Source organism: Thunnus albacares, chromosome 17, assembly GCF_914725855.1.
Source record: "Thunnus albacares chromosome 17, fThuAlb1.1, whole genome shotgun sequence".
Lineage (NCBI taxonomy): Eukaryota > Metazoa > Chordata > Actinopteri > Scombriformes > Scombridae > Thunnus > Thunnus albacares.
In genome coordinates, this window is record NC_058122.1 from 1,063,851 (window position 1) to 1,081,753 (window position 17,903).

The 17,903-nt window shown below is 39.6% G+C and overlaps 2 long non-coding RNA genes across 2 annotated transcripts; both read right to left on the reverse strand.

Moving 5' to 3' along the window:
* Window positions 1–267: 267 nt before the first annotated feature.
* On the reverse strand, window positions 268–17,746 carry LOC122966975. Its single transcript, XR_006398501.1, has 3 exons — window positions 17,736–17,746; window positions 12,346–12,349; window positions 268–593 (listed from the first exon to the last, which is right to left on the reverse strand). It is a non-coding gene; the product is annotated as an uncharacterized LOC122966975 (long non-coding RNA).
* LOC122966972 lies at window positions 770–3,918 on the reverse strand. The gene is made up of 3 exons (XR_006398498.1): window positions 3,589–3,918; window positions 2,068–2,706; window positions 770–1,860 (listed from the first exon to the last, which is right to left on the reverse strand). It is a non-coding gene; the product is annotated as an uncharacterized LOC122966972 (long non-coding RNA).
* Window positions 17,747–17,903: the final 157 nt, after the last annotated feature.

The window sequence follows — 17,903 nt, forward strand, 5'->3', positions numbered from 1 at the left end:
TTATCTTATACTGGCCCTTTATGCAGCCCCTCAATATACACACTTTCTCTTATCTGTTTTAGCTCCTGTCTCTTTAAGGCCCCTCTCCCAATGAGCCCATTCTGCTCTGATTGGCCAGCTTTGCATTTCAGAGTTGTGTAACTTTAACGTCATTGCAAACCATTTCAAACCAAACATTTTCTGCTTTACTGCTTCAAATTAAAAGTTTTTAAGTTACTAATTAATGAGAGACTTTTATTGTGAAGACTTTACAGAAAGTAGCGGAGCTTCGTTAGCGCACTAAAAACTGGTCAAAACAACAACATTTGGAGCTATTTGTTCAGCGGATCAGTTAGAAATGATGCAAGGAGGACTAGTACAGGCAGAAACAGCCACAGTGAGTTGTTTTATGAAGAGCTGCAGACAACCAGCACACCTCCAACAGGTAAACTACTTATTTTGCTTTGCTGTGCTGTATAATGGCATCATGGCTTGGCGTAACTACTCTCGGAGCAGAGCAGCGAACTTGCCCGCTGTGCACGTAGCAGATGTCCATATAAAGAAATCAGTCACGAACTGACGTCAGCTTGGGCCAAAAGTAGAAAAAAAGGAAACTCAGAGCAGCCTGAAGCTGCTGCTTTCTGCTCACAGGGATTACTGCTACATATGTTTACCTCGTTATTTGTCGGATATTCATGTTAAAAATGGCCAACGTGTCATTGTGACATTATATATATATATATATATGTCTGAAAATAAGCAAAAGCATAATACGTCCCCTTTAAAAAAAAAAAAAAATGGTGAAAGCGCATGCCTATAAAATGAGACAAACCTTGAATAAACTTAGGCTACTATTGATCTCGATTCAGTTTGAAGAAAGCACTTCTCTCTAAAATGACTCTTGCTCTATTTTGATGACCACAACTGAGGTCACCTGTAATGCTTAAAACTCGCTCAGCAAATGCTTGAGATGCTGGCATTGCCAGAAGATCTAAGGCAAGAGGTTTTTTGCATTGATAAACAGAACCCTTTGCAGCCCAAAAGTCAAGGTCTCTTCGTTTATGGGCTGTGACAACTGCTCCTTAAATTTCTGCATTTCTTGCCTGATGCAGGGCTTTGAGAGGCTAGGTCTAGATGGCTGGTTTGTACTTGCTATTGACAGGAATCTAAATCTGGGTCACTTTGTGTCTGGTGCCTCTCTTCTTTCTTCTCTCTCCGCATTTTCATCAGCCTCCTCCTCCTGTATTACTGGTGATACCATTTGAGCAATGTAATCTTAGCTCCCGAATTTGTTTGTCATCATTTTCAATGAGTGCATCGGGTAAGACTGTCGGGTCGAGGAAGCATGTAGCTGTAGTGAGGGGTGAGAACTTCGAATCACAGGGATCAAGGAAGCAGCTGAAGCGTTGGTCCATGTTTGCCTTCATCTTCTGTGCCAGGGAAGCTAGGTCCCTGTAGCTAGAACCCTGGGCCTGGGGGAAGTCAGACACGTAAGCACTCAGGTCCAGGAGGGCAGGCACCACCAGGGATAAGGATATTGTGTTGCTCTGGAGCATCTGGGTGTGCTTAGCGAAGGGGAGGAACAGGTCTCTGAGAGGAGTCAGCCTCTGCCACTCACTTGGCAGTAGACGGTCCCAGCCCATCCCATCCCATCAGCCGCCTGATCAGGTATGTGCTGGACCATCTAGTGGGGCAATCTTTGACCAGAGTCCACACAGCTGCAGCAGTCGCTCTGTTGCCACAGATGACTTTTGGAAGAGCCTGACAAGTACTCAAACTTTGTCAAGGAGTGGTTTACACTTACTTCTCTCTGGATCATGTTCACCACGAGTTGCAGTGTATGTACAGTGCAGGCAAGGGGTCCTCTGTATGGCTTCGTATCTAGATAGATAAGACAAACAGAGAGAAAGGACAGAGACTTTATTAATCCCCTAAAGGAAATTCAATTGCCGTGGGCAACACAATAAACAATGTATTAACACAAAACTTTAATGCTAAAAGAGAATATAGCCAAGCATAGCTCAATGACATTGACATAATCTAGCCTGCTACCGAAAATGTTAACAGCTACAAACTGAAAGAATTTACCTTTGGTCTTTGACAACCTCAGAGTCTTCATCACTCTCCTGGGATTTTTCCTCAGAGCTGCTGGGCTCATCACGTTCATTATTTTTGAATGCTGCAACCATGTTGCTTCCATTATGAGTTATGACTGTCAGAATTTTGTGTTTTGGTATTCCCCAGTCCTCTGTGCACTGGTCAACACAAGTCTTTATACGCTCTGCAGTGTGTGGGTGAGAGATCTGGTCAAGTCTCAACAATATGTGCTTCCCTTTGTTTTCCTGAGTGCAAAAGCAACATGCACTAATTGTCAGGAATGACGCTGTCAAGACCAATTGTTATTTTGCGTGCTGTAGTGAGTCTTTCTTTGAATTTTTGATTTTGTCATTGTAAAGCTTATCAACTAAGTTGTTTGTTTATTTTTGTTTTCTTGGGTATAGCCTGCCTCTTATCGATCGTCTCCATCATAAGGATGAAATCGTCATCTTCAATTTAACGGGCACGCAGACCGGTGCGTCTAATCCACCAAGAGATCGCCTTTTCTTTAGCGCCTTGTTCTGGTGATTCTGCTTTGTATTTTGATCCTGTGAAGAATCCTGGGATAGTTGGCCGTGTCCTTTCATTCTTAGCACCAGGTTGCTGTTTCTGAGTAGTCGTCTCTAGGATCTAGGTGAGGAAAAAATAAGAGTGGATACAATTACTCCCTATACAGACCTCCTTAAGTCCTACAGATTAATTCAAATTAATAAAATATAGGCTAATACTTAGCTAATAGTATCATTAAAATATAATAGAATATAAGTATAGATTTTGAAGATTCAAATTATGTGATAACGTAATACAACTAGCCTATTATATATGCCTACCTGGCCTTACAGCTAAGAAATCATACACAAATATCGTCCAAATAAATTGCTGAGTAATCTTAGAAACAACAAATTGCAGTTTGACTAGATAGTAACTGCAGTGCATGTTCAGGTCTTGCCATTCAGCTTTTTCTGGTAAGGACAAGTATGTGAAAACAGAGAATTACAAGTTGCTTGTTCAAATGTGTAAAATAAATAAACTCCGGCTATAAACATTACAGCAGCAACACGTGATGTGTATATAGACACTTTGGGGAACAGAACAGGTCTGAGAGGCCACCACGGTTTTTTCTCCATATGTCTCACTCGAACGATAGGACAATATATGATAAAGCATTTCACTTGTCCGACTAAAAAGTTTACTTGTCCCAGACAAGCCTTAATGTTAATTGTCAAGCCCTGCATGTTTCACTCACAAGCTTTGAAGCTAGCAAACTGACATTAGCTAACACATTAACCCAGCCAACATTAGCCTGGAAGAGCCTGGAAGCCAGGCTCATTCATTTGCTACCTCAAACTGAAAACTTTTTTTTTTGCGAAGAAGACTGGCTTCGGGGCTAAGCTAACATGGCTTACTAGCAAAATTTCCACAAGTTGACATAATTGACTGCCCAGTAACATAAGATTGACTCAACATCAGCAAATTTATATGTTTAGTTAACATTACAATTACCTAACTTACCATGGCATAAATAGCAGAGTGGTGCACCTTCAAGTGTCTGTTCAGGTTGGTCGTATTGTTCCCACCTAATTTGTAGCCACAGGGTGTCTCTCCATCTCCCGTTACTACAGTGCATTGTGTTCTCCTTTCTGCCAAATTATAAATAAAGTGTGTCCATAGATCTATTCTTCTTTTCCGACCAAACCCGTTCTGTGTTGGAGCCATCATGTTGTTGTCAGTAGCTCGCTGTTGCTTTGGGAAATCATCACCTGTATTGCTGGGATTCTGGGAATCTGCACACATCCCTCAACCAATTCAACCAATGACAGGGATGCATTGCTTATATTTTGACAAACAAACTAGGCGCACAATGGGAGAAATCATACATTTTGATAGCCCACCACTTACATTTTACTCCTGTTTCGTCTCATCAACGAAAACAAAACATACATTTCATCATAGTTTTTATCATCAAAGATCTATTTTTAGCTCATCTCTTCTTAGTCTTGGAAAAAAGGTCATTGACGAACATTTTTCATCATAGTTTTCATTAACGAAATTAACACTGACATACACACACACACACACACAAAGAGCATGAGTCTGCCAAACAGATTCTTTATGCAGTATGAATTTTCTTATACGTGTAAATTGCATTCATGACAGAGCAATGACTGAATATTAACCTATATTTAAACCATCTCAAAAACTGTTTTTATCTTTTAATCAGCTCATGAACTTACTGCCAGACATTTCACCATGATATCAGACACCTTAGCTTGCAGCTCACCTGTCTGTGCATCTCTGTGCTGCTCAGCCTGCTGCTGCAATCAGGATATTCCTGATAAAATGATGAATGAAATTCACAAAGCTGGACATTCTGTTGCTAATTTTGCTTAAAATAGGCTTAATGCTCATGTCATAATGACTCATTACCTTAAAGTCCAACTGAAATTAAATTGCATACATATCTGCTCTGTATATCAATTGACCTTGGGCGAAGTTTGTGCTTTTTTTTTTTTTGTCAAATTAATGCAAGGGTTGCCATTATGAAACCAAAATATAGTTAGGTATTTGTCTACGTAGAAGACCTTCCATACAGCCAATCAAATCTTTGTAGAAAGTAGTAATGTTAATGTTCTATTATAAGCAGAGTAAATGTCACACTGAAAGTCACACTGAGCCTCAGTGTTTCCCCTATAATTGTACAAGCCTGGCCAAAAAAAATTTTTTTATTCCAAAAATAATGCCAAATATACATTCATTCAAAAGTCAATAATCATTTGCATTTGGGAGCCTCTGTGCGGCGCTGTTTCGTCAGCCTTTATGTCATTGCCTGGGAAACGCTTGAAGTGATGCCACCACTAGCGAAGTCCCATTAAATTACTGCAGAGAAGGAGCGCGAGCGTATGGGATGCAGGATGCATGTGAACATGGCACCACCTAAAAAGAGAAAAAACTCAACTGCCGATGACGGACAACCAAATATATTAACGTTTTTCTGCAAAACTCGGGAGCCAAGCATAAACAGATGGGGAAGACGGGAGAGGGACAGAAGTGGGAGAAGTAAGAGGGGCAGGTGAGAGTGAGGTAAGGGGGGCAGATGGGGAGGGGGGGAGCAAAGTTAGCTCAACCATCGTTGATGCCAGTCCAACTGAAACTGAACCAGTCCAAACAAATAAAGGCAAACATAATGCTTGTGTCATTTATGTTAAAGATCAAGCTATTCAATGTGTATCTGTCGAATAATGTCAGATACCTTGATAAAGAGGGAGCTCTTTTTCATAAATTTTTGGACTTAGTTCCACTTCCTGATGGGAAGGCCATGACATGAAATCATAAATCGGAAAGGCATTCACCAGGACAAGATATTTGGTCTTGGGACAGACGGTGCAGCAGTGATGACGGGTTAATTTAGTACATCCTTCTCGACACCAAAGCACTTCATATATTTATTGTGCTTTAATTTATTGTTTGTACAATTACACTTTTTTTCCTCTTCCCTTGCCGTTTTTAAATAGGACGGCAAAATGGAGTGGCAAAACAACTCTGTGACTAAATGCCATGGCTAGTTACAGTGCACTGTGCTGCCCACCATTTAGCCCTGGTATGTAAAAATGCTTCAGAGACAACACCGTACATGAAGACCTTCAGGGACCACCTGCAGCAACTTCATTTGTACTTTAAGAACAGTGCCAATAGAACAGCAGTCCTGAAGGCAGAAGCCACAACCCTGGGCATCTGTGATCTGAAAGTGAAGGTAAAACAAGTCTTCATTCTTTCCAGGAGAATTATAGAATAGACATCTATATTTAAGGTTCAATTGTGCTTTATTTTTGCCAGAGATGTACTAATTATTTTCTCAATAATTTCTAGGAGGTCAAAGACACATGCTGGCTTTCTCAACACCAGGCAGCAGTCAATCTGCGCAGGAATCTCCATGCAGTGCTAACAGCCAGGGCAGAGGAGGTGGAGCAGAACAAGTGTCCTGTGGCAAAAGCTCTTTACTCCTTTTGTGCCATGTATTGCTTTGTGGCTGCTCTGTACCACCAGGCTGACGTGTTTCCTCATCTGGAGAGGTTGTCAAAAGTTTTTCAAAAGGAGGATGTTAATTTCCTTGCTGTGGAAGACCAAGTAAGATTATTCCCCCTCCTTTTTTTAACCAGGTAATTGATATGATATTTCTGGAGAAGATTTAGGTATGTGGTTGTCACATTGCATACTAAATTCAACTTGTGTCTTTTTCTCCAGGAACCAGTCACAATTGAGACAATCCGCAAGATTAAGGAGGTGACCATCAGCCTCCTGGCTCAGCCCTATCTACACTGCATTGCGACCTGAACATATAGAGCGGGGAAGTGAGATCCGATCACAAGTGGTCAGTCAGGACGCATGTGGAGACGCATGTTAATGCCAGGTGTAAACAGGGCCCTAAAGACCCTTGCTGCCAAGTTCCCCCTATAGATGAGGAGGCACTTTTGGAGGAGTGGCCTTCATTTAAAGAACATCTTTTGACTGGTGTGCTGAAGGTGAGGGCCATTTTACACAACTAGCTTTGTCCATTATCAAGTATCTTATTCATGTGCCTTGTCTTCTGCTTTATCTAACTGAAGGAAAAGACTCAGTTAGCTGTCATGAGGGAGCTGGCATCACAGTATGATGAGCTTGGTCAGCTCTAACCCTGCCTGAGCAAGCTTGCTGCGCTCACTGTTCCTGTGGGCAGTGTGAACTGTGAACCCAATTTTTCCACCATGAACAGAGTACCGGGCTACAACTCACACAACTCATGATTGCTTTTGATAGCATTCTATCATTAAATCAAATTTTTACTTTAAAAATGTACTAAATAAAGACAATCTTCACTTTTGGTAGGTGAAAACAGACATCAGGAACAGGTTGCAGGGAGAGTACTTGGGATCCTGTATGAAGATTTCAATAAAGGGGCCTTCTGTGGTAAAATTCCCATATCATGATGCCATGGTGAAATTCTTCTCCAAGCCAAGGAAGATTAAGTGCAGCAGCAGTGAATCTTGCACACTGTGTTCATGATGTGCTAATGTTTTGCAATGTTTTACAAAAGTGCATAGGTTACACAGCTTACTTTTATGCAATAAATTCATCTTATTAAGTCATCCTCTCCTTGTGATTAATTTCCTTTAAGCCTTGAATATACCGAATGAATAAAAGTTTGAACACAAATATAAATTGCAGACCGCCTGCTTCGACACCTGACCAAAACCGATGGTACCAATATGCCATCTCATGCGCCTCATATGTTTAAGGTTTTTTCGGTGCGTGCCTCCGGGCCTGAAAAAAAACACTGAGCCTGATAGCATCCTGCTACACAACACAAGAGCCACAGACAGCAAGGTAGCTAATTAGCTGCTCGGATGCAGCACATTAAACTGCATATGAATGTACCTAAATGTCACTTCAGTCCAGTTAGTTGCTGATGTTGCTCTTACTCTTCAATACCACTGCTAACAACACACTGTCCGTCCTTGACTTGTAGCTACAGCAATTTGTTCACAGTAATTTGTCTCCGTTATGTATGGTGTAACAGCAGCACTGCCAGCTGCTGTCAATCAACCATAGACACTGACATGCCCCTCCAGCCAGCTAAGGGGAAAAGGCACATTTCTGATATTTTCAAAAATACCATCTTTTGCTTCTTTAAAAAGAAAAAAATATATTAACAGTACATTAAAAAACACACTGATTTCATTTTTGACTGCAAAATGGATGACTCAGTGTGCTTTCATTGGGACTTTAAGTTACAAAAACAACATTGGTTGATATTAATGACATGTTTGAGTAATGTAACATTGCATGGTACATTTACACTACACTATTCATCTGCATGGTAGTCAGTAAGCACAATGCCAACATGTACCTGGTAGGTCTTCCTGGTGAGAGGGCAGCATCCCTGGTCAAGCAAGATGTAATCAGAGAGATGCACGGAGAATGAAAACTAATTTGCATATAAACAGTAAATACACCACCTCTCATCCATGAGTTTGTCCTTATGTGAGACAGCATGTTCCTTTGAAAATTCCAAAAGCTTTTCTTGAGCTCATAAAGATGGGACAGGACTTTGACCTGTGACAGCCAACGTACCTCTGTGTGAAGGATAAGGCTTTGGAGGTCAGTTCCCATCTCAGTGCACAGTTGGAAGAAGAGGAAAAACTTCAGGGGCCTTGATTTGATGAATTCACCACCTGCATAGCCTGATCCAGCACTTCAGCCAACTCCAGTGGCATGGTTTTGGCAACTAATGCCTCTGGATGCAAAATACAGTGGTTTGTCACAATTTGGGTTTTTTGCTTTCACCTTGGCAATAAATCCTCTCACTCTCCCCATCATGCATGCCGCACCATCTGTGCAAAGACTGATGTGCATATCCCAGGTCAGACTTTTCTCTTTGAAATAATTATCAGTTACCCTGAATATTTCTTCTCCTGTTGTATGGCTTTCTATTTTTTTGCAGAAAAGATAAGTCTCTCTGATAGTCACCATCAACATATCTCATGTTTGCCAGGAGTTGGGCATCCCCACTTATGTCAGTAGATTTGTCTATTTTTTTTTTTTTCTAAATTTGCCGCTCACTTGCAGTTTCTCTGTCAAATGCTGCTCTATGTCATCTGACATGTCGTTGATTCTTCTTTTGATTGTATTGTTAGACAAAGGCACTTCTGATCAGTGCATTTACAGCATCTGGACCCAGCATGACACATGCAATTTTTTTGCAAGCAGGGAGGATGAGTGTCTCTGCTATTGTGTGAGGTTTCTTCTGCTTTGCAATCAGCTGTGCATAAGACACGCCTTATCAGACACTTTCACACAGTCCAACAAACGGTCTTGCTGCCTCCGTGCTCCTTAGATGTAGGCCAAGTTTCTCTCAACATGGAGGGGTTGTTTGGTTTCCAAGTGCCTCTTCAGCTTGCTTGGCACCATGTTAGCATTAGCCAACTTCTCCTGACAGATGACGCACTCGGGCTGAGGGCTGTTGACATCCCTGGTCGAGCTGAAGCCATAACACAGATAGCTTTTGTGATACTGTCTACTGACGGTGGTGGTGGGTCATCTGCACTGGTGGTTAGCTGTGGTTTGCTCCGCATTAGAGAGTGATCCATTTCTCCTCTCATGGATTTCTCCTTTTTTAATGTTGTTATCCTCCTTCACACTGGCCGTCAATTAGGGCTTTTACTGTGTCACACTAACTGCCAACCACCACTGGAAACTGGGGTTTGTTTTAATGGAAAGTTTTTAAAAGAAATGTTTTTGGGCAGTATAGAATTTGCCTTTGTATTGGGAAATGAGTGTGTACAAAGTAGTAAATTAAAAATTCATTAATATCTTTTTGCACAATTGTATATTGCAATAATAATGCATGAATGTCACAAAATCCCACAGTACACTAGTGAGCTGAGACACACCATTTGGGAACCATTGCACTAGTAAATAGTTATTTCAATAGTTATTGAACTTGTTCTCAATATCAATTACTCAAGCAGCTTAACATTGGTTACAGTCAGTGTCAGACATCATCACATGCGATGTAACATAAGGCCAGACCTCACAGTGTTTGCCCCACCAACCAACCCCCCACTTCTCTGTTGCATTTTTTAAATATGCTGAAAGTGAGGGGTCTTGGAGGAAATTGAGGGTGTGCTAAGTCTTAAAACATATTCTACATCTACTGCACCAATCAAGAGTTTGGACACACTTTCTCATTGAAGTGAATGGGAAGGTGTGTACAATCTTTTGACAGGTGCTGTACATCCACTGTCTATCCAAGAATTAACTGTCTCTGGATAATTCACAGAAACAGAAATGAGTCTTATTATTTTTAGTCTTATAGTTTTTAAGGAAATGTCTTAGAGGATAGCACCAAACGGCAGCTACCACTGCTTGAGGCTGAAGGCAATGCTCAAGTACCTTAAAGTGCCACTGATGGCCACTAGATGCTCCAATAGGCTCCCATTCAAAAAGCATCAACTTCTTTCTAGAAATACTAAATCAATCAAGTCATTATCATCTCAATTGCTAAATTCAGATTCACTTAGTTGACCTCTAATAAGTGTCCTGATGGTCATTTTGGAAATTATTGCTCCGTTAATAAAACTTTAAAACTTATAGTAGCTTTGATGTCTGCCATGTGGGCATTGATTGACAGCTTTGACTAACAGTTGGTTCACCTGCTGCTCTCCCCGGCTCTTGGAGTCAGACTGTTGTCACAGTATTTAACTGAGTTTAATGTTACTTGATTATGATACGTTCTTTGTTAGCACAATTTAGCCCAAATAGCTAATGTTAGTTCAAGTGTGCAGCACTCAGTGTTCCCAGTAAGCTAGCATAAGCTTGGGTCCAAGGTAGCGGGGTGTGTTTCCAGAACATGAAAAGCAACACCCTACACTCCTTATTTGAAAGGTCTTGGCTCCAAATGGAAAAGATGGCACTGACCGTAAGCTGCAACTCTGGCTTCAAACCTTCCTACTCTTCATGCTTGCTGCTATTGACAGCTATAAATGCCCCCCCAATATTTAACTACCATAACAGTAACCTGGAGCTGAAACAATTAGTTGATTAACTGTTTAGTCAATCAACAGAAAATTCATCAGCAACAATTCTAATAATAATAATAATAATAATAATAATAATAATAATAATAATAATAATAATTCATTTTTGTAAAAATACCTAAAATAAAGTGGTTTCAGGTTCTACAATGTGAATATTCACTGATTTTCTGAATCTTTTATAACATTAAATGAATCTTTTGGGGTTTTGGACTGTTGGCTAGACAAAATTAGACATACAGTACAAGTCAAAAGTTTAGACACACTTTCCCATTACCTTGGATAAGAAAGTGTGTCCAAACTTTTGACTGGTACTTTAGATCAGGGGCATTTTTTACAATTTTGTAGATCAACATTTTATAGACTTTCATAAAATATCTGGCAGTATCTATCAGTTTATAGACCAAACAATTAATTGATTAATCAAGAAAATCAGTAAGACTAATAATAACAATAATAATAATAATAATAATAATGAGAGTAATCCTAAAATAAGTGCTTCTTACCATTTTGCATTATAAGTAATGATCTCCCTGCTGTTTGATTCTATTGCCCCAGCCTTAGAATAACCCTTTGACTGCTTGAAAATCACCCCTTCGACATTTTCACTACAAAGTTGAAACTTCATACCCAAAAATGAAAACAGAACGAAATGAACAATTACATTAATTTCATGCCTAGATACTAAAGTAAGTTTATTAGTCACTGTATTGTGAATTAAAGCTGGGAAAAAGAGAGCTAACACACCCCTGAAACAGGACACAATGCTGCTTTACCAAAAATGCTAAGTGAAGCATGTAAAGAGAGCCAGCATCTTTCTGTACTCTCTGCAACACAGCCAGCAATCAATACATGACTTCAGCATTTTATAAATGACAAAATCGATGCTTTTTAATATTTTGCTATTCTAATGTATTCTGCTGGACACTGCCCAGGGCAAGAGAGCAGAAATATGTAGATGACGCCAGCATCTGGGGTACAACACTTTCACACAGTACACTTACAGAAGACTCTGGAAGGTCTGTTGCTGGACAAAGGTCTTTTCATTTGGAAGAGTTTAAATTTCAACAAATTGATCAACAAATTGATCACACTTGTATGGGACAGAAATCAATACCAAAACCACAGCACTTTTTCATTGTGGAAATAAGACATATCACACTTTCATACAGACAAGGCACATAAAGTGGCTCTACTATGAGGAGTAGTTTTAAGAACTATAATGTAGTGGCTTTGAGGCCAATGGTAACCGCCGCAATTGGAGAAAGTGGCAAGCATCATAAACCGCAGTTCCTCTGACGACCACTAGATGCTGCTTTCACAAATGAACTGTATTCACTTCTATTCAAAAGTCACAGCTACTGTATCAATTATGTTGTATTTACCCTTCAACATAATTGTACACCTGTTGTGTGACAGATTTAACTCAACTCAAAGATCCACCTGAAGGATATAGCTAGTGATTTTCTATATTTTTCCTATTGTCAACAAATCTCATGTGCTGAGCCAAACAAACAATAAACTGATCTACTGACAAGTATTATGTGTGAATCAAAGCCTGGTGTATCTTATTCTTCTGTGCTGTAGACCTCTTTTGTTGTCCCAAAACTATTAAAAACACGTCATGAGCCACACCGCTGTACTGGGTGAGATGTTTCTTCATCATGAAGAATTTGGTCATGTTAGTTTGTATAGAAACAGTTCTGAGAAGTGCTTTGTACTGAAGTTCTTTGTGAAATTTATAATGTAGCACAAAGTCAAGAGGTTGTGATATGCAACACAACAAGCTAGTGAGGCACTGTAAATAGCCGTACTAGGAACTTCTCTCCTGAATTATTTGGGCTACAGTGTAATGTGTGGCCCAGCACTCCTTGCAAAAAACCCTTAAAAAACAGACAAACAAAAAGAAGAGAGAAGAGTTTTTTGCCCAACCCAGTATCCCTTAGAATTCCATACCTACCAATTTATATCCAATGCAGTGCAGGAAGCAGTGTGACATATATATATATATATATATATATATATATATATATATATATATATATATATATATATATATACACACACACACACACACACACACACACACACACATATATATATATATGTGTGTGTGTGTGTGTGTGTATATATATATATATATATATATATATATATATATATATATACAATTAATGTTTGCCTTACTACTAACTGTAACCACTGCCATTCCATCTCAACCATACCATAGTTGCCATGTGCAGATGATGTTGGCACAGAACCGAAAAAAACATTGTCATTGAAAAGAGGAATCGTCTAATATCGATGTTCTTGTCTGGTGATAGTGTTATATTAGCCACACTAGCGCCTGATTTGGTCAATCACTTTGGTCCAGACTGAAATATCTTGACAACTATTGGATGTATATCCATAAAATTATGTATTCTGTATTAGAATGAATCCTAATGACTTTTGATTTCAATTTGTCCTTTGGATTATGACCAAATACCTGCAAAACTAATGACATTGCCATCAGCCTCTGCTGTACTTTGTGTTATGTGTTAATTAGTGACTATTATGGTAAATGGTAAATGGACTGTACTTGTATCGTGCCTTTCTAGTCTTCTGACCATTCAAAGCGCTTTCACATTATGAATCACATTCACCCATTCACACACATGGCTATGTGTTCAGGAGGTAGACCCGCTCTACCTCCTGAACACACAGCCACTTCCACTTAGTTTAGTGTGTTAGCATGCTAACACACTAAACTAAGATGATGACTATGGCTAACATTACTTGCTAAACATTAGCATGTTAACATTGTCACTGTGAACATGTTAGCATGCTCCATTCAGCTCACCGTACAGAATTGTTATTATAAACCTCCAGTCTCTTCTGTGTCACAGTGGCACATGGTTAGGAAATACTGCTATAAACACAACCAGGCACTCGTTCTCCCTTTTCTTCTTTTCATTCTGCTCTGTTTCACTGCAGATCAGAATTCTCCATGCAAGGAATGATCCATTTTGCCATTAAAGAGAGAACAGCCAGTGCTTTTAATGCCACATTGTAAGACAGCCTGCCCTGTAGTCTGGTTGTGCCAACAGACGTGTTAGGGAAACTAAAAGGGTCCGAATCTGTCTGCTGGCAAAGTTTTCTCTGCAGCCATGGAGGAAATGAGAGTTTCTTTAATCATATATCCTCTTAATAATCTCCTGGTCTCAGGCCGACAACTTGAGCATCCATAACCAGCACACTTCAAGGGGAATAGGCTTATGGAAGGAGAAATGGATAAGGAAAGAGTGAGAGAAAAAGAGAGTGAGGGAGTGAATAACAAAAAAGAAAAAAAGAGTGAGAGAGAAGGAAAGAGAGAGAGAGAGAGAGAGGAAGAGAGTGAGGAAGGGGGCTATTTAAAGGAAAAAAAATTCCCTGCAGTATAATTTGCTGATACAGATGATACAGTGATGAAGAGAGAGAGAGAGAGAGACAGAGAGAGAGACTCACACACACACTCACAGAGAGAGTGGGAAAGAGAGAGAGAGAGAGAGAGAGAGAGAAATCCCCAATGGGCAGACTAGAGTAAAAATAAGGGAGAAAAACTAATTAACTGATGAAGTCCCGTTGTGGGCTGCACACACTCTCTCACACACACACACACTGAACTGCAAACTGGAAACCTCCTGCCCCCTGCTGGTCACTACTCTGTGTTTCTATCACACAAAGTCATACACACTCAGCCAGAGAGGAAGTGGTGAGCAGAGTTAGAGAACACACTGGAATTATGATGAGGCAGACTTTGTTAGCTGATTAGCAGGAGTCAAACAAATACACACACACACACACACACACACACACACACACACACACACAAACACACACTTGGATAGAAGCAGTAAAAACATTGTCTCAATACAGCATGTGATGTGCAGACTGAATGCAGAGGCATGCCTGCATTCAGACAAATTAGTAACACTGACTTCCACCACAACTTGAACATTCCGTCATGGTTCAATTTATTGTCATTTACTCCATATACTCAGTGTTCAATGGTGTCTTTAATGCCATGATGTAGTATTATAATAAAACTATTAAATAAAACACTCATGATACATGACATGTCTCATATTATGCAATCATATGTAAGAAAGTATAATAAGCTAGCAGCTCTGAGAGGCTGTTTTTAAGCAGAGCAGTACTTTGGACAAATTTAAATTTTGACCTGATGGTGGTGCTGGACGGAACGTCAGAGGATCACCAAAGTTCTTACAGTCCATCTCATCAAGAACATGTATGTCTGTACCAAACTTAATGACAATCAATCCAATTAGTTTGTTCCAAGTCTGAATCTGTCTCACTGAAACTTACCTGAATAAATAAAGGATAACATTTACTCGTCAAGACATTCCACTCAAAACCAGGCATGCAATCTTGCTGGTTGCGCTAGATGAAAAGTTATTAAGAGTCATCTTCTGTGGAACATGAATGCCTGCACCGCATTTAATGACAATCCATTCTATAGTTGCTGAGATGATTTAGTCTGGACCAAAGTGGTGGACCAACCACCACTAACATCTCTTAGCCACACTGCTACCATGACTAAATACACATGGCAATAAAAAAATCATAAAAAAATAACAGCAAAGATAATCCCATTGTAAAAGCTGTAAACTGCACAAACTGTGACTGATATGAAATTGCAAGTCCCCACACACAAACACACACACACACACACACCCATCTGGGATTTTCTGCCTTGGCTGATGAGCCTCGCCATCACTCCTCCATTCATCCCTCCATCCATAAAACAAGATAAAAAAAAAGATACCTGAAGTGGAGCCAATGGAGAAATAAATCCTTCATCTCCTTCATTCAGTCTTTATCATCTTTATCATAATGATTTCATCATCCTCACTTCTTCATCCATACATTACATTTGTTGTCAGTGGGTATACTAAGTGTTCCACTGCTCATTGGTTGCTATTCTTTAGAAAGTTGAGTCATGTTAAAAATATGCCCTCTTTAAAACTGAGTGGAGTCGGGGTATGTTAGAGGACACAGCATCGAGGTGAGTTTGTTAAGGCTATCTGTGGGCTGCAATTACAGTATCTGAAGTTCAGGAACATCTGAAGGCAGCATTCATACTCGAACAGCATGGAATACCACAGTAGCCTAAGACACATGCCACATAACTGTAACGTCCGTGGTTCAAATCCGGCAGCGGACCTTTATTGCATGTCATACTTTACCTCTCACTCCCTTCTTTTACTCTCGTCTCTCCATTGTCACAATAATAAAGGAATAAAATGCTTTAATTATAGTGACAGTGTATATATTTATTTATTTATTTATTTATTTATGTAAAAGAAAATAATCAAGCAGCACGAATGAGAGAGACCTTTTCTCCTGCAGGGCCCCGGAGGCATGTATGTAATATGGGTCATTTTAACAAAAGGTTCCCCATTTGAAGTTTTTTACGCTGTTAATGCTGTGCCATATTAACTGAGTGAGAGCCTTTTCTTCTCCACACATCCTTTGTTTCTATTTATGTAAGCTGGGTAACAGGCACTTAAAGTAGCAGCTCAATGCTATTTTCTGCCTACCAGCAGCTGTAAAAGAAGCTGTTCACTACCTTCACTGCAGCCTGATTTTGCTTCATTAGAGCGGTGTGTTAACACTACTAAAGTCTAAAGCCATGCTAGCACACTCAATAGGCTGCAATGTGCATTACACCCCACAACGCAAAAGTGCTTGACTTTCTCTTTATTTACAGGCTTATGATAGCAGATTGTGATTGTTTGTACTGCCATTGGTTTTATTTTGGGTTCTGGGTTACCAGCATTGCCCTGATAAAAGTTGGACAGTGAGTACACACGTGTAGTGATTAAGAGTCCATATCTCAGTCAATGTAAAAACAAACACAAATGAACCCAGTTCCCTCAATTTAGAACTCAGATGAGCAAAAAGAAAAAAAAAACAGATTCAGCTCAGTTCAGTTCATAATGCAGTCACAGTTCAAAAGCAAAATCAGTTCATTAAACACACTGTATATGAACGGATAGAGGACAGATTTTTACGCAGTATTACAATAGGACTATAAGCTTATTTTTGAGACAGCTTCTTTTGACTGAACTAGTCCCTAAGGTGGAGCAGGAAATCCCACAACACGGTGCAACCAAGAAGAACAACAAAACATCAAAAACCAATTCTAGTGTGTGATGATTTGGGTTTTCTAGAATTTAGAATTTGGTTCCCAATACAGAAAAAAACAGTTCCAAAGTCTTCACATTTGTCCTCTGAGTGTAATCTAAATTTGTGTGTTTCAGCATGGCAGCAGTGGAATAAAACTGAAGGCCCACTGTGAACTGATACCACCCATCCACAAAATGAGGTCATCAAAAATCATTAAATTGTGTGTTGTTATATTTGAGACAAACAAGGAGAAAAGCTTGAAAAACATTCTTTAAAATGACACCTGACCAATGTCCCCTTCTTAAAGAACCTAGATAACTGCAATTTTGGTTCAGGGTCACATGTAGATGACAAGATGAAATGAGTTTGATGCCCAAATATTTAATCTGCATTTAAAGTCTCAAAAAAGTATTCTAATGTCTTTAATCTAGCTATTTGATGAATTAGTAATGTAGTCAGTTGCTTTCTTAAGTCTTTTAAAGCCTCATTTGTCCTCTCACTTTTTCTTATTTTTACTTTATATCTTTGCCGCTTTCTTAAACTATTTTCACTCAGTCTGGTTTTCAACATTTGTCTCACACTTCACATGGTTTCTATTGTGAAAGAAACATACAGACAGCATAATTTCATTGGTGAGACTGCTGACACATTGCAGCTGAGCTGTCACGAATGGCACTGTAGCTCCATCTAGTGTTCATTATCTGTTTGTACGTGTGTTGTACATTCAGCACCCTGGGGAGCTCCCTGCATAGAAACCTGCAGTGTTGATGGGACAAGCGGAAACAACATACAGCCAGGCTGTTAAAGGCTTTTAACAGGGTGGTAATAGTTTGCAAATGTATTTTTATACTGCAGCTCTAATGCACACACACACACATTTATTTTGATCTGTAATCACCTTTTGTGCTCAGAGAAGACAGAAACAGTGTCAGCTTAATTAAGGTTGGCAACCAGCAGCTCCAGCCTGAAATGTATGGAAATGTTGACTAAATATGCATCTGACACATTGAAATAACTTTTGTAGTCTACTAACTCTTGCATAATATTTTTCACAAGCTATTTGGTCCAAATAATGGAGGTCCTAAT